This window comes from Leucoraja erinacea, chromosome 2, assembly GCF_028641065.1.
Source record: "Leucoraja erinacea ecotype New England chromosome 2, Leri_hhj_1, whole genome shotgun sequence".
Lineage (NCBI taxonomy): Eukaryota > Metazoa > Chordata > Chondrichthyes > Rajiformes > Rajidae > Leucoraja > Leucoraja erinaceus.
In genome coordinates this window covers 112,244,600-112,263,191 of record NC_073378.1, presented here as the reverse complement: position 1 = coordinate 112,263,191, position 18,592 = coordinate 112,244,600, and the positions used below count along the sequence as shown (strand labels likewise).

The window sequence follows — 18,592 nt, the reverse complement described above, 5'->3', positions numbered from 1 at the left end:
ACACTGCAATGTAACGCACTCAGTAATATAACTGTAATATAACCTACACTGCAATGTAACGCACTCAGTAATATAACTCGCACTGTAATATATCCCACACAGCAATGTAACGCACTCAGTAATATAACTGTAATATAACCTACACTGCAATGTAACGCACTCAGTAATATAACTCACACTGTAATATATCCCACACAGCAATGTAACGCACTCAGTAATATAACTGTAATATAACCTACACTGCAAGGTAACTCACATTAGATAAGAATTACTGTAATAAATGCATATTGAAATACAACCCACTGAAATATGATACAGGGTGAAATTTAACCCACATCCAAAAAGTAACGTACACAGAAAATAAACCACATTAAAATAAAATCTGTACTGAAATCTGAGCCATGCTAAAACTTAAACCTCTCTGAAAACATGGCATACCCTGCCCATGGTATGTAACCCACGATGTGATGATGTGGAAATTTAAAGCAGCATAGAAATATAAATCACACTAAGACATAAAAGATAGCTCAAATATAATGTGCATTGAAAGGAGGAACAATGAAATAAACCATGTTGAGACACAGGGGCACATTTTTACAGGATATATCAGTAGGTTCATACTGATTGACCAACATTTCTCAGCCGAAATGACCAGAATTTGACCAACATTTATCATCAGAAATGACGATGGATTTTCAAGAATCCCATAAAAGTATGGGAATCACAAACATTCCTGGATGGCTCAGACAGCTGTTTCCTCAACAGTGAACCGCAGGTAATTCCCAGCCTTACTGTATTGCCCTGTAAGCTACGTTCTCTATCATGCAGAATTCAATTTCCTTTCAGTATCATTCATTGTCTCCACTTCTACCAACAGAAACTCCCAATTCGCTCATGCTCACTGTGTAAAGGAAGTACTTTCAAAAAGACACAGTGTGCTGGAGTAACTCAGCGGGTCAGGCAGAATCTCTGTATAACATGGACAGGTGATGCTTCGGGTCGAGACCATTCTTCAGACACCTTTTTCGCAGCATCACCTATCGATGTTCTCCAGAGCCCGTTTCTCTCTGGCTGTGCCATAGAATCATTAGAAACACAAAGAAAAAAGATATTTAAAAAAGGCAAGGCAGTGGCACAGCAATAGAGTTGCTGCCTTGCAGTGTGAGAGACCCAGGTTCGATCCTGACTATGGGTACCGTCTGAATGGAGTTTATACATTCTCCCCGTGACCACGTGGGTTTTTTGCGAGCGCTCCGGTTTCCACCCACTGCAGACATGCATGTCTGCAATGGGTGGAAATCCACCCGCATGTCTGCAATGGGTGGAAATCCACCCGCATGTCTGCAATGGATGGAAATCCACCCGCATGTCTGCAGTGGGTGCAAATCGGAGAGTTGATTGGCTTCGGTAAAATTGTAAATTGTCCCTAGTGTGTAGAATAGTGATAGTGTAGAGGGGGTGATCACTGAACAGTGGGATGAAGGGCCTGTTTCCTCGCTATAAAAACAAACTTGCTGCCTGACCTGCTGAGTTATTCCAGCACTTTGTGTCCTTTTGTGTATTAACCAGCATCTGTAATTATTTGTTTCTACAAGTACTTTCTATCATCTCTCCTGCACCTTTTTCCCAGAATCTTAACGCTGTGCCGCCTAGTCCTGGCAACATTAGATGGTCAGAACTGCCTTTCTCTATCCTAATGTGGTCACCAGGATTGGATACAACACTCTGGTCATGACTTAATCAAGCTTCCACACAACTTCCTGCTTTTACATTCAGTATCTCCATTTATAAAGTCAATACATTTGCTTTTAATGTTTTTTTTAGTTTATTTTAGGGATACGGGCCCTTCGGCCCACTGAGTCCGTGCCGACCAGCGATTATCTCATACACTAGCAATGTCCTACAATTTACAATTTTTACCAAAGCCAATTAACCTACAAACCTGAACATCTTTGCAGTGTGGGAAAGGAGAGCCGTGGAAAACCCATGCGGTCATGGGGAGAAGGTACAAACTGCGTACAGACAGCACCCATGGTCAGAATCAAACCTGGGTCACTGGTGCTATAAGGCACCGCTGCACCACCGGGCCGTCTCTCAACACATGAACAACATTCACTTTCCTCTTCACTCACCTTCTCCCAACATGGCCTGTACTTAAGCACATGAACCCCCAGGTCCTTCATTCCCACATTACAATTGCGCCCCTTCCCATTCCAACCCCACTCCACCTCTTTTGATCTAATGCTCACACCTCTCCCTACTAAACTCCATCTGCCAATCCTCAGCCCATACTGCTGGTCCATTCTATGTCCTGGTGAAGTCACTTGACATTCTCCACGTCGCTAACTACACCTCTAAGTTCAATGTCATTGGAACACTTTGAAAATTTATCCTGCATTCCTATGCCGTCTAAATAAATAAATGAATGAATAGATACAGATAACTAGATAGATATGTGTGTTTGCATGTATGTGTGTATATATATATATATATATATAAACATACACATATATATATATACATACGTATACATATGTGTGTGTGTGTATAAATAAACACGTATATAAATCGATTTTGATATATATACACACACACACATATATATTTGATGTGATACTTTGTCAACACTTTATTAACAAGACATAAACAACATCCACCTTCATTCACCTTCCTTTATCAACAAATTCAGTCAAACATAATCTGCTTTTCACAAAACCATGTTGGCTGTCGTTAATTAATTCAAACCACTCCAAGTGGCTGTTAACCTTTTTCTCTGATTGTTCCAAAAACTGCCACCAATTTTAAACCGACAAGCCTGTAATTACTAAGGATGTCCTTATGTTCTCTCCTGACCAGTGATGTCACTTTCCCACCATCTGCACCTCCATTGCTGGTGGGGAATATTCGTAGATTGTTTCAAGTACGTCTGCCACCTCCCCCCCAAACATCATTAAAATTAGCTGGAATACAAGTCACCCAGACCTGGTAGCATCCAATCTATTGCCAGCCTCATCAGCACATCTCACATCACACCTCCGCCAATGTTCCTTCTGTCCATCCATCTGTCCATTACCTGCAAACGTACATCCATCACCTCTGTTCATCCGCCAACCCATCCACCCATCCATCCATCCACCCATCCATCCATCCATCCATCCATCCATCCATCCATCCATCCGTCACCTCTGTCCAACTGTCTGTCCATTCATCCATCTGTCCATCCCCCTCCTCATCTCCCCTTTCCCAGATATACTTTGTACATCGTCTTCCTCTGTAACCACAGTCACAAGGCCCTCGTTAAACATTCAAGCCTTGTACTTATCATCTGCTTTGTCTTCCTTTAATGAGTCCCACTTGATCTCTGTACTATTTACTAAAAGACTTTGGGGTTTCCTCAAAGCAAACCTTTTCTTGAAACTTGCGCTGTTGTATCTGACAGAATGTTGGACACTTATTGCGTGAAGCTTCCACAAACCGCAGTGTATCAGAGGCACAAGACTGCACCCCCTTCCACCTCCTCTCCGGTTTTCCCACTCGGACCAAACTTTCCACTTTGGCACTTCTGGTTTTGTGCTCAGCTGATGGACGTGCAATAAATCACGCTGAAAAACAATAAAAGAAAATTTAATTCATAATGAAATATCACCCACATCGATGAGCATAGAACATAAAACAATATAGCGCAAGAACAGGCCCACAATGTCTATGCTGAACATGATGCCCCAACCAACCCGTATCTACCTGCACATAATCCATATCGCTCCATTCACTGCATATCCTTATGCCTATGCAAAAGTCTTTTAAATGCTTTCTCCCAATATCAAGGGAAATAGGGAGAAAGCAGGAACAGGGTACTGATTCTGGATGATCAGAATCATCCAGATTCTGGATGATGGTGCCGGCTCGAAGGGCTGAATGGCCTACTCCTGGACCTATGTTTCTATGTTCCAGGTACCCACCACCCTCTGTGTAAAATAATTGCTCCACCCATCCCATTTAAACTTTTATCTCTCACCTTAGAGCAATGCCCTCTAGTATTTGGTTTATCCATCCTGGGGAAAAAAGGTTTTGACTTTCTACCCTATCTACGGCACTCAGAATTGTATATACCTTTCAGGCCTCTCCACAGCCTCATAGTATGAATATCATACACTAAAATGTAATTCTCACGGCAATGTAATCCATACTTAAATAAAACGCATACTGATGTGTAACATACCAGGAGGAATGCAGAGAAGATTTACAACGATATTGCCAGCAATTGAGGCCTGAGCTATAGGGAGAGGTTGGACAGGCTAGGGCTATTCCTTGGAGTGCACGAGGGTGAGAGGTGAGTTTATAGAGTTGCATAAAATCATGAGTAGAATAGATAAGGTTTTTACCCAGTGGAGGAGAATCAAGAAACAGAGGACATAGCTTTAAGATGAGAGGGAGAAGATTTAATAGGAACACGAGGGGCAACTTTTTCAAACAGAAGCTAGCGGGTGTGTGGAACGTGCTGCCAGGGGAGGTAGTTGAGGCAGGCACCATAACAACATTTAAGAGACTTCTGGACAGGTACATGGATAGGAGTGATTTAGAGGGGCCAGACGCAGGCAAATGGACCTGGCTTAGATGGGGCATCTTGGCCAGCATGAGCGGGTTGGGCTGAAGAGCCTTTTTCTGTGCTGTATGACTCTGACTCTAACACACACTGAAATATTACTCCATTGCAATATAACGCACACTTAAATACAACCTACAATGCAGTTTGTAAAAAGAACTGCAGATGTTGGTATATGCCAATGATAGGCACAAAGTGCTGGAGTAACTCAGCGGGCCAAGCAGCATCTAATTCAAGGAGATGTGTGGGGCAAGTAGTTTTTACAGAGATGGTACCAGGGATGGTGGTGGAGGCAGGTGTGATAGTGTTGTTTAAGAGGCACATGGAAATACAGGGATTGGAAGGATATGGATCATCTTCAGGCAGAGATTAATTTAACTTGGCATCAGGTTCGGCATGGACAATGCGGGCCAAGGGGCCCATTCCTGTGCTGTACTGTTCTATGTTCTAAACAAATGTTGGTCTTCACAAGTAAGAATGTCTTGCTGATAGTATGCAAGGGTTAGAGTTGGGCCAAAGGGCCTGTTCCTGTGCTGTATTGTTCAATGTTCGATAGTGAAATATATAAACTACACTAAAATGTAATTAGGGCTTAGATTTTTCAATTCTTAACCAAGAATGTCAAGGAACACTCCCAAAGACTGTCACAAAAACTTGATTTCCCCCCCCCCCCCCCCCCCCCCCCCCACCATTATAGCTCTGTTTTAGAATTGTATCTTTGAATGTCATCAACACATTTTACTTTAAGGATGTAAATTTTATAGTGAAGATTGCTGACCAGTACTTTTTTTTAATGGTCCTCTAATAATTGGCGACCAGACAGAGTAACTTTGGGTACAAAAATGGGCTGCAGTGGACGACTTTCGACATGCAACTTTATTATTCCCATTGCAATTAGTTGCAATTCATAATGGAAATGGAAAGTTTGCCTTAAGCCATTTGGTTAAAATACCATGAATTACAAGGTACTACAGATCCTGGAATTTTAGTTTAGTTTAATTTAGAGATAGGCCCTGTCACAGCGTAGACAGACGACTAGATGGAGGAGACGGTTGCAATGGGCCTTTGTGGCCAGCTGCAGCTGGGATTGGAAAATATGGACTCAGTGGGCTGTCCTGTACTTACCTGAGGATTGAGCTCGTGTACAGGGGGGATAGTCTTGCTGAACTGTATGCAAAAAAAGAGTTTTCACTGTACGTGATAATAAAGAAATCACTGACCATTGACCCCATTGACCATTGTACCATTGACCACTGGCTCATTGACCATTGACCCATTGAGCATTGACCCATTGACCATTGTACCATTGACCCACCGACCCGTTGACCCATTGACCATTGACCCATTGACCATTGAACCATTGTCCATTGTACCATTGACCCACTGACCCATTGACCATTGACCCATTGACCATTGAACCATTGTCCATTGACCCATTGACCCATTGTCCATTGAACCATTGACCCATTGTCCATTGAACCATTGACCCACTGACCCGTTAACCCATTGGCCCAATTGAACCATTGTCCATTGACCCATTGACCCATTGACCATTGACCCATTGACCATTATCCAATGAATCATTGTCCATTGACCATTGACCCCACTGAACCATTGACCCATTGACCCATTGACCCATTGACCCATTGACCCATTGACCATTGACCCATTGACCATTGACCCATTGACCATTGACCCATTGACCCATTGACCTGTTGACCCATTGACCATTGACCCATTGACCCATTGATTGACCATTGACCCATTGACCCATTGACCATTGACCCATTGACCATTGAACCATTGACCCATTGACCATTGAACCATTGATTGACCATTGAACCATTGACCATTGACCCATTGACCCATTGACATTAACCCATTGACAATTGAACAATTGTGCATTGCTAGGGAAGTGGCACGGAGGAGCAGATGAGGCCAGCTTAGATCAGCCATGATCATATTGAATGGTGGCGCAAGATCCAACCAAAAATATAACAATTCAAGCCCTGAACTGAACCAATGCGGGTAAAAAGTTTTAAAATAATTATCTTTAACTTTTCGGACCAATTCGATGAATCAGTTGAACTAGAGGAACTGCTGATATTAACAAATGATTGCCAGCAATGAAAACATATTGAGGTTTGACAACAGAAAGTAGCGGAACTCCAACAGTCAGGATTGCAATATATCCGTTTTACAGCTGAGTGCTTCAAATAAGTCCAACAATCCTTTGCACAGTCATGGCAACCAAAATCCATCTATACATATAAATGCCATCTCATGCCTGAAGATTATTATTACATACACTACAGTGTACCTTCGTTACTGCACCCACTCCAATTTTAGTTTTGTTTAGAGCGTGGAAACAAGCCCTTCGGCCCACACTGCCCATCACTCACACTAGTTCTATGTTATTTCACTTTCGCATCCACTCCTCAACACACTAGGGGCAATTTAGTATAGTTTGGAGATACAGCACAGAAACAGGCCCACCACGTCCGTGCCGATCAGTGATCCCCATACATTAGCAATGACCTACGCACTAGGGACAATTTTACAATTTTTACCGAAGCCAATTAACCTACAAACCTGCATGTCTTTGGAGTGTGCGAGGAAACTGGAGCTCCCAGGTCACGGGGAGAGTGGACAAACTCCGTACAGAGAGCACCCTTGGTCAGGATCGAACTGTGGTCTCTGGCGTTGTAAGGCAGCAAAGCTACTGCTGTGCCACAGTGCCGCCCAATCATCTATACATATAGATGCCACGTCATTGTTGAAGATTATTATTGCACACCGTACAGTATACTTTCATCACTGCACCCACTCCCATTGTAGTTTTATTTAGACATACAGATGGAAACAAGCCCTTCGGCCCATCGAGCCCACGCTGACCATCGCTCACACTAGTTCTATGTTATTTCACTTTCGTATCCATTCCCGATACACTAGGGACAATTTAGAGAGGAGAATTAACATACAAACAAGGAAGGATACAAAGTGCTGGAATAACTCAGCGGGTCAGGCAGCATCTCTGAAGAACATGGATAGGTGATGTTTTGGGTCGGGTTCCTACATCAGGCTCAGGAATCAAAACGCAGAAATAAAGAACTGACCCGACCCGAAAAGTCATCCACCCATATTGTCCAGAGATGCTGCCTGACCCGCTGAGTTACCTCAGCGCTGTGTGTCCTTTAGTGTATTAACCAACATCAGCAGTCCTTTGTTTCATACCTATAAACCCGCACTTCGTTTGGACCTGGTAGGAAACCAGAGCTCCTAGAGGAAACCCACACGGTCACAGGGAGAATGTCCAAACTCCACACAGACAGCGCCCGAGGTCAGGATCGAACGGGGTTCTCCAGCGCTGTGAGGCAGCGACTCTACCAGTCGCACCACTCACTGTGCCATCATATCTATACAAAAATCTCAGAGATGTGTAAATATCTTCATTCAATGTTTAAGAAGGAATCTATGCTGGAGAATCGAAGGTACTAAAAAATGGAGAAACTCAGCGGGTGCCATCTATGGAGCGAAGGAAATAGGCAACGTCCGGCAAACCCTTTTCTGACTTTTGGGGCGGGGTTGGCGGGGACAAGAAAGGATCCTAGGAGGAGCCCGAACTGGGGGATGTGAGGAGACTTCAGGGGAAACTGAGGAAGTTGAGGAGACAGCAAGGACTTTTCAGTGGCATGGAGGCAACCCAGGACAGAGAGGTGGAGAATGGGAGGGGGAGTTTTTGCTGAGCCACCAGGAGGTCAGCTTGGTTATGGCCACATGGCCACAGCGAGCAGCACCGGAAATTGGAGGAACAGCACCTCATATTCCGTTTGGGGAGTCTGCACCCCGGGGGCATGAACATCGAATTCTCCCAATTTTGTTAGTCCTTGCTGTCTCCTCCCCTTCCTCAGTCCCCCTGCTGTCTCCTCCCATCCCCCAGCCTTCGGGCTACTCCTCCTTTTTTCTTTCTTGTCCCCGCCCCCGCCCCCGATCAGTCTGAAGAAGGGTTTCGGCCCGAAACGTTGCCTATTTCCTTCGCTCCATAGATGCTGCTGCACCCGCTGAGTTTCTCCAGCTTTTTTGTGTAACTTCATTCAATGTATTTGACACTTATCTAAGCACTTCCACAGACTGACTTTTGAAACAAAATTACTTCTAACTGTGTACAGACAGATCCTGATTTGGTTCGGGGGGTGGGGGGGGGGGAGTAGGTAACTTTTGTACGTGTTATCGCTGACGTTAATGGAACTTTGGCTGACAAATGGATAGAAAATAACCAGGTTTCATAATGAAATTGAATGATATCACCCATTTGCCCATCCACTGTTCCCCTGTAAATACTTATTCGTTACCAATATCCCTAAAAACAGAGAAGTTAGCTGGTTGTTGTTCGTTGAGTGAACTTTAGTTTTTCAATTTAGAGATATAGCGTGGAAACAGACCTTTTGGCTCGACGTGTCCGCACTGACCAGTGATCCCCGCACACCAACACGATCCTACACACTGGCAGCAAGTTACAATCTTCCCAAGCCAATTAACCTACGAACCTGCATGTATTCGGAGTGTTGGAGGAAACCGGAGATTCCGGAGTGAACACACACAGGTGACGGGGAGAACGTACAAACTACGTACAGCAGCACCCGTAGTCAGGATCAAACCCGGGTCTCTGGCACTGTAAGGCTGCAACTCTACCACTGCGCCACCGTACTGTCCGACTTATTTGCCAGTCTCAAACTCATGGCCTATACACAGGTCCACGACCAATTTTCCAGAAACTGGTGGTCCAGCACCTCCTTTAATCTAGACAAAATTACAATAGGGCACTTGAAATTAACCTACAAATCCGCACGTCTTTGTGATGTGAGAGGAAACGGGAGCACCCGGAGGAAACAGAGGACAGGATCGAACACCGATCTCTGGTGTTGTGGGGCAACAGATCTACCAGCTGCGTCACAGTACTTAAAATCTGGAGAGGGTGATGGGCCAGTCATACATTGTAAGTCAAAGCTCATGTATCACTTCAGCTGAAAGACTGGCACAAATAATCACAGGTGGCACTTCACGGGCAGACATTTTAGTTGGTGGCTAGTCTGACAACCCACATACTCTACACTCCCCTTGATATTTTCACAGGGTGCAGTAGAAGGGAACATGAAAGTATGCTTGAAGGTACAGTAGGCAGTGAAGAAAGCGAATGGCATGTTGGCCTTCATTATAAGTGGAGTTGAGTATAGGAGCAAAGAGGTCCTTCTGCAGTTCTACAGGGCCCTAATGAGACCACACCTGGAGTATTATGTGCAGTTTTGTTCTCCAAATTTGAGGAAGGACATTCTTGCTATTGAGGGTTTGCAGCGTAGGTTCACGAGGTTAATTCCTGGGATGGTGGGACTGTCATATGTTGAAAGAATGGAGCGACTGGGCTTGTAAACACTGAAATTCTGAAGGATGAGAGGATATCTTATTGAAACATATAAGATTATTAAGGGTTTGGACACGTTAGAGGCAGGAAACATGTTCCCGATGTTGGGGGAGTCCAGAGCCAGGTGCCATAGTTTAAGAATAAGGGGTAGGCCATTTAGAACAGAAATAAGAAAAAAAACTAGAGAGTTGTGAATCTGTGGAATTCTCTGCCTCAGAAGTCAGTGGAGGTCGATTATCTGGATGCTTTCAAGAGAGAGTTAGATAGGGGTCTTAAAGATAGCAGAGTCAAGGGATATGGGGAGAAGGCAGGAACGGGGACTGATTGTGGATGATTAGCCATGATCACAGTGAATGACGGTGCATCGAAGGGCTGAATGGCCTACTCCTGCACTTATTGTCTATTATGACACAATACCTGGATAAACAGTTATACCTGATCCCTCTGTCATCAGGCAATTGAGCCAATTTACCAACAACTAGAGAGTATTCCTCAACTACTATCTGTCCCATTGGAGACCCTAGGGCTATCTCTAAACTGACTTTATATTGCACTAAATGTTATTCTCTTTATCATGTGCCTGTACACTGTGGGCAGATCAATTGTAATCATGTATTGTCTTTCCACTGACTGGTTAGCAGGCACCAAAAGCTTTTCATTGTACCTCGGTACACGTGACAATATCCTAAACTGAACTAACAAGCAGTCTCATCCTAAGCACAAACTTTGTCAAATGCAAGTCTAGGTGTTGGATTTTATTCCTTGGAATGCAAGAGGCTGAGGGAAGGATTCTAAAACCCTAAAGTGATGCTGTTAGACTGGAAAAGGTGCAGGAAGAGATTTACAAGGATGTTGCCAGGTCTTTCTTTATTCCTTGGTGCAAAGAAGAATGAGGGGTGACCTCATAAAAGTGTATAAGATCATGAGGGGAATAGATAGGGTGAATACACTGTATTTTTCCCAGAGTAGGGGAATCAAGAACCAGAGAACAGGTTTAAGGTGAGAGGGGAAAACATTTAATAGGACCATTAGGCGCAATTTTTTTTTTTTTACACAAAGGTGGTGTGTGTACGATACAAGATGCCAGAGGAGGTAGTTGAGGCAGGTACTATAACAACATTTAAAATACATTTACACACTTACATTGTGAGGGAAAGTTTAGAGGAATTTGGGTCAAACGCAGGCAGGTGGGACTAGTGTACATGGGGCACCTTGATCGGCATGGGCAAGTTGGGCCGAGGTGGCCAGTCTCTATGCAGTATGACTGGGACTCTATAGGAGTGAGACCAACACAGTAACTTCTGACTCAGGTGTAAGAGTGCTGATCCTTGACTGACACAAAATGGGACTTGCTTACATGGGGCATCTTGGTCAAGGGACAGTTTCTGCGCTGGATGGCTATGACCAATGCGCAATATATGGATCAAAGTACAGCTTCCAAACCTCCATCCCCTTCTTCAGTGAGTGGTTTAATTCATTTACATGGAAGAGGTTTAAATCTTTGTTGAAACTGCAGAGACAGGAAATGCACGGAAATCATTCATTTTTAATACCTCGGAGGACTGAGTGTGTTTTAACAACCCATTACAGTCAAAAACATGCTGCAATAAAATTGTCTATCGCAGATTTTACACAGTTAACAAGCTGTTCTTATTATTGCAAAAAAAAAAAGACCAAAGTGCTGGGGTAACAGCGGGTCAGGCAGCCTCTCTGGAGAGCATTGATAGGTGACATTTCAGGTCATCTTCAGACTTTGAAGAAGGGTCCCGATCTGAAATGAGTCTGAAGAAGGGTCCCAACCAGAAACATCACCTATCCATGTTCTTCAGCTATGCTGACTGACCCGTTGGGTTACTCCAGCACTTTGTGTCTTTGTTTGTAATAGCCAGCATCTGCAGTTCTTTGTATCTCCGTTTTTTTTTACTGCTTTTGCACATTTAGTGTATGCTGTGATCAAAAGCCTGAGATGTGTCCATCAGTTAGATGGCACAGTGGCGCAACGGTAGGGTTGCTGCCTGAGACCCGGGTTCGATCCTGACTGTGGGTGCTATCTGTGTGGAATTTGGTTTTCTCCGGGTGTTCCGGTTTCAACCCAGCATGCACATTTCAAGGACGTGCAAGTTTGTAGGTTACTTGGCTTCAGTAGGTTGTGAAAGTTGTCCTTAGTGTGCGTGGGTCAGTATAGGGGGTGATCACTGGTCGGCGCGGACTTGGTGGGTCAGAGGGCCTTATTCTGCGCTGTATCTATAAAGTCTAGATAGTTTATGAGGATACAACCTGCTGGGAGTAGTTTCATATTTGCAGTACTCTCCAATTCCTGACTTTGCTACCATGTGGTCCAGTTTTAATGCAAGACCACATTCCCCACCAAATGCAAAGACCTCCATTTCCACTCAGCCCATGACTATTTTAACTTGGCATCATGATTGGCACAGACACTGTAAACTGAAGGTCCTGCTCCTATGCTCTACTGTTCTATAGACACAAGAAACTGCAGGTGCAGGTTTACACGTCAAGTCTACTCCGCCATTCGAACATGGCTGATCTATTTTCCCTCCCAAACCTATTTTCCCGCCTTCTCCCCGTATCCTTTGACATCAAGAATCAGTCAATCTCTGCTTTGACATTATCCAAAGACTTGGTCTCCAACACCGTCTGTGGCAATGGATTCCACAGGTTCTCCACCCTCTGGCTAAAGAAATTCATCCTCATCTCCTTTCACAAGGTACGTCCCTTTATTCTGAGGCCCTGCCCTCTGTTCCTAGTCTCTCCCGTTACAGGAAACATTCTCTCCACATCCACTCTATCCCCGGCCTTTCACTATTCGGTAAGTTTCAATGAGGTCTCCTCTCATCCTTCTGTTCGACATATGTTCTGAGGTAACTTAACATGGCAAGGAGCATTGTACAATAAGACACCAATATAAATCTAGATGCCAATCCACTGGCATTGTTATGTTATTGTCATGTGTACCGAGATACTGTGCAAAGCTTTGCTTTGTGTGCAATCCAGACCAAGGAGGCCATACTTGAATACATACAAGCTACACACAACAGGTATTGCAAAGGGAAAAGAGTGCAGAATACTGTATAGAACTACAGAGAAAATGCAGATTAAATAAAAAAGTTCAGGGGTTGCAATGAGGTCGGTTGGAAGATCAGGCCTACACTCTTAGCTTATGAGAGGTCTGTTCAGTAGGTGAACAGACCCATCCTCCCCCACAGAAATATGTCATGAAGTCGAGAATGTTGCCAGGACTCGAGGGCCTGAACTGTAGAGAGATGTTGGGCAGGCTACGACTTTATTCCCCAGAGTGCAGGAGGATAAGGGGTTATGTTATGGAGGTGTATAAAATCATGAGAGGAATATATTGGGTCGGCACACACCGAGTCTCTTGCCCAGAGGACATGGGTTTAAGGTGAGGGGGAAAGATTTAATAAGAACCTGAAGGGTAACTTTTTTACACAAAGGGTGGTGGGTGTATGGAAGAAGCTGTCAGAGGAGGTGGTTGAGGCAGGCATTATCACATCATTTAAGACCCATTTAGACAGGTACACGGAAAGGACAGGTTTAGAGAGATGTGGGCCAAACGGAAGCAGATGGGAATAGGGTAAATGGGACGTTGGTCGGAGTGGACAAGTAGGGGTGAAGGGCCTGTTTCCACGCTGTATAACTCATTGACTCAAAGTCAGGACCAATTGGCATCTTTAAAAGGAGATTAATTGATTATCTGTAAGGAGAGCTTTTAACGGCACTTCATTTCATTTTCTGGGAGTTATTGGAAGAAATAGGCGAAGGAGCGGATCGATGGGTAGAGTGAGAGGGAAGTCAAGGTGAAGGGTCGTGTTTGATGGGCTGAGTGGCCTCTTTTCAAGGGGATTTTTCATGTCAGCGCGCTAAAGTATTTAATGCATTCCACCTTGATACCCATCAGTCAAAGGCTTTCTGCAGTGAGGTTTGTTTATTCCAGTAACAGCACACCACAAGAGGCAACAAAGGTGCCCGTTGACAAGTCATGGATCGAATCATCTGTTAGCACAATGTCCGATTTCCAGGAATAGATGCCCATCAGCTCCACATACAGATCGTGCTTTGTATGATTTTAATAGCACGACCTTTGAGCAAAATTGATTTATTTCCTCTTAAGGAGCCTGCCGTCGGCTCCCGCTCCCCGGTACCCGCAGGTATCCGCTGCCGATTACCTGTTCCTGGCGCTTAAATACAACTGGCCGGTTGCATTCCAACCTAGGGTCTCGCGAGTATTTAAATTGGTTGAGAGAGTCAACAGTGTTTAATTGTCGTGTGTACCGACTACTGAAATTCTTACTTGGAGCAGCTTAAAGGTAAATCTGTGGAATCCATTGCCACAGACGGCTGTGGAGGCCATCAATGGATATCTTTAAGGCGGAAATTGATAGAATCTTGATTAGTGCGGGTGTCAGAGGTTATGGGGAGAAGGCAGGAGAATGGGGTTTGAGAGGGAAAGATAGAGTAGACTTGATGGGCCGAATGGTCTATTTCTGCTCCATGAATACGCACACATAATAGTTTCATAAGTCATTGGAGCAAAGTAGGCCATTTGGCTCATTGATTCTACTCCGTCATTCAATCATGGCTGATCTATCTTTCCCTCTCAACCACATTCTCCTGATTTTTCTCCCATAACCCTTGACACCCTCACTAATCAAGTATTTGTCGATCTCTGCCTTAACAATATCCAATAATTTAGCATAATAGTTTAATTTAGAGATACACCGTGGAAACAGGCCTTCGGCCCACCGATTCTGCGCCAACCAGCGATTACCCTGTACACACTAGTTCTATATTATCCCACTTTCTCATCCACTCCCTGCATACTTATGGCAACTTTACAGAAGCCAATTAACCTACAAACCTGCTCGTCTTTGGAATGTGGGCAGTAACCGGAGCAGCTGGAGAAAACCCGACGTGATCACAGGGAGAATGTGCAAACTCCACAAAGACAGACTCTGAGGTCGGGATCGAACCCGCTCCACTGGTCGTCACCGTTTTCAGGTGGTAGGAAAAGTGTTTATCGTTCCTCCCTTGCTTTTGCTGTGTTTGTAGTCAGCGTGACGCTCACTAACAATCTGCTTCTGGATGTCAAACTGATAGGATCCCAGTCTTCTAATCCACTGGGCTGGCCTTTGACATACTCAAAATTCCTTAACTGGAATAAAGGATGTGTTCTTTCAACTGGTCACAGCCAACAAAATAATTATTTACTCAGATCCTTATGGAACGTGCGGTGTGGAATGAGCTTCCAGTGGAAGTGGTGGAGGCAGGTTCGTTGGTATCATTTAAAAATAAATTGGATAGGCATATGGATGAGAAGGGAATGGAGGGTTATGGTATGAGTGCAGGCAGGTGGGACTAAGGGAAAAAATGTTGTTCGGCACGGACTTGTAGGGCCGAGATGGCCTGTTTCCGTGCTGTAATTGTTATATGGTTATATGGAACAGGATGATGTCATTCAGCCAACCTGCCTGTGCCAACTCACTGAAACCAACTTGCAATGAGATTTGTGGTCCTGAACCATCGTGACGCACTGTTTAGTCAAGAAAACATTGGCCACATTAGTCCAATGCTGTCGTCCGGTTCGCGCACACACACACACACACACACACACACACACACACACACACACACACACACACACACACACACACAACCAGGAACAACACACACACACACACAAATATACACACACAAAAAAAAAACCACACACACAAGTGGACATACTCACAGAAACAATTGCGTGCACACACGGAAACAAATGGACACAAACATACACTCACAAAAACAAATGCGCACACACACAGAGAAACAAATGCAAACACACACATGCACTCACAGAAACAAATGCATACACACCAACATACCCGGCCACACACAACAGCTAACATAACCACACACACGCACACACACAAATGCACATCCAAACAAATGCGCACACACGCACACACACAAATGCACATCCAAACAAATGCGCACACACACACACACACACACGGACAACACACAAAGACGAGGACACAGGATGTGCTTCTATTGCCATTGATCTTAGACACATATCTTCTGGGTTTTTTTAACTCCTATCCTCTTTTTTACTGTGTCAAAAGTTCAAAACATTTCTATTTCTGTTTCTAAATTATTATGGACGAATAATTAAAATATCATATTCACTCAATAGATCAAATAATTAACCAGATGCGAACCTACAGAGATGCATCCCGCCCACAAAATTATTATATGATTTATCATTTCCCCCAAATGAGCAATCAGTTGATGAAACTTCTCCCTGATTAAAACCATTAGCTACATGATTGAAGCACCTCTCCAGTGTTCGCCCATTAATGCAGCCCGTTCAGGTAGAAGGGAACAATGGTAGAAATGTGGAGGGAGGAGGGGGAGGAAGGGAACTGGCTTCTTTCACTGGCCTAAATGTTAACTCTACTTTCTCAGTGAAAAGCTAGCGTTAACGCTCCTTTCCTACCTCCTTGTGTAGGAAGGCACCGCAGATGCTGCTTTACACTGAAGACAGACACAAAATGCTGGAGTAACTCAGCGGGACGGAATAGGTGGCCCTTTTTGTGTCTCCCCACTCACCAACAAACCAGGGACAATTTACAGAGGCCCAATTAACCTGCCAACCCTGCTTGTCTTTGGGCTGTGGGAGGAAACTGCAGCATCTGGAGGAAACCCTCGCAGTCACAGGGAGAACGTGCAAACGCCACACACACAGCATTGGAGGTCGCTATTGAACCCTGGTCACTGGAGCTGTGAGGCAGCAAGTCTACTGGCGGAACCACGGTGCCCACTTCAAATGTGCCGACAAACTTGTTGCTCCACCTCACTCTGAACACAAACTCCATAAGAGCAGGTCCCGAGGTCAGGATTGAACCTGGACCACTGACCTCTACACTGCCATGCTGCCATGTTCCAATGCTCCACATCAGGAGACTGGAACCTTTTTCTTTTGGTGAAGCAATTCTTTTCAAAACCATCCAAGGTTCATTTCCATTTGCTTTTCTCTTTGAATTTACAAAGCAATCTAAACTTATGGAGCACAAACTCCATTATCAATCAACCTGACAGAATGTCTGTTTCACACTCAGCCAATTGCTGGTCCAAAGAAGGGTTCTGACCCGAAACGTCGCCCATTCTTTTTCTCCTGAGATGCTGCCTGACCCACTGAGTTACTCCAGCACTTTGTGGTTCTGCTTCACAATTGCAGGATCTTCAAAGCCTTAATTCAAAACATTTATCTCCTCTTACACTTTATGATGATACTTTGTCATTTGTACCTAGCTAGGTGCAGTGAGATTCTTAGTTTGTACATACAAAGTACACGAAAGTCGCTACAAAGGCGCCAACACAGTTACAAAGAGTACTCACACCATCTTCATCCCCCCCCCCCCCCCAGTTCTCAGCACCCCCCCCCCCCCCCCCGACGCCTCCCAACCCCACGCCCTCTAGCTCAGAATGGCAGGTTAAAATTAAAACTCCAGCTTCTTTTCTTATTCGATTTCCTGTTTTGACAATTGTAGATCTATATTACAAAAAGTCTGATCTTGACCACTTCCTGTTGTTCTGTATATTGAGTTTAGAAAAAACACTGCCACTTACGGCTGTGCTTTTTGGCCATCTTACTCAGCCCCCCTCTGCTGTGCAGGAGGGGGATTGAGTAAGAGGATTTTTCCCATCAATGAAAAATAAAAGAGTTATTAGTGTTTAAAAAATGTTGAGATTCTCTTTCCTGAAGGCCACGCCCCTTCCGGAGGCGCTATAAAACCCGGAAGTGTTGAGTGCCTCAGTCAGTCTCTGCAAGATGGGGGAGCAAGAGGGTCACGTCTCTCAGTTTGAGCTGTGAATAACATTGAACACATGTCTACTAAACTGCGAGTGGTTTTACTGACCTGTCAGTGCCCTCAATGTGGTTTGAAAATGTAGTTTGGAAATGCTAAAGCTGTGTTGCCTTTGTTTTGGAAATGCTAAAGCTGTGTTGCTTAATTAAAGTTGCCTTGCCTTCCATATAATTAAAAGTTTAATCTTGACCACTTCCTGTTTGCGCTTTATATTGATTTTAGAAAAAATGCTAGAAACATACGGCTGTGATTTTTGGCCATCTTACTCTGAGTCCCCCTCCGCTCATCATGTGCTGAGGATTTTTCCCATCGATGAAAAATAAAAGAGTAATTAGTGTTTTAAAAATGTTGAGATTCTCTCTCCTGTCAATCACGCCATGAATGCCACGTCCCTTCTGGTGTGGGGGGGGGGGGGAGGGACTATAAAACCCAGAAGTATGGGCATGGCTCAGTCTCTGCAAGATGGAGGAGGGAGAGGTCACGACTCACTGTCTTTAGTCGCCTTGCACCCTGCTTGAAATGGTATGAAACTGCACTTGAATTTGGTGGCCTTGCACCCTGCTTGAAATGAAATTTCAAGGAATAACCGTGAGTCAACTGCCAGCCCACTAGCCGTGAGTGAGCTGCCAGCACAACAGGCTTGAGTGACTGAGCCGCCAGCCCAAGAATCCATCCGGCCCACAA

General features: G+C 44.4%; 1 protein-coding gene across 1 annotated transcript in view; it reads right to left on the bottom strand.

Annotated features, from left to right (window-relative positions):
- Positions 1-18,592, bottom strand: part of LOC129714255 (sodium channel protein type 4 subunit alpha-like) — a 297,253-nt gene that overhangs the window by 222,561 nt on the left and 56,100 nt on the right. The window contains 1 exon segment of the mRNA XM_055663806.1: positions 3,406-3,602. The gene's annotated coding sequence lies outside the window, so the exon portion shown is untranslated.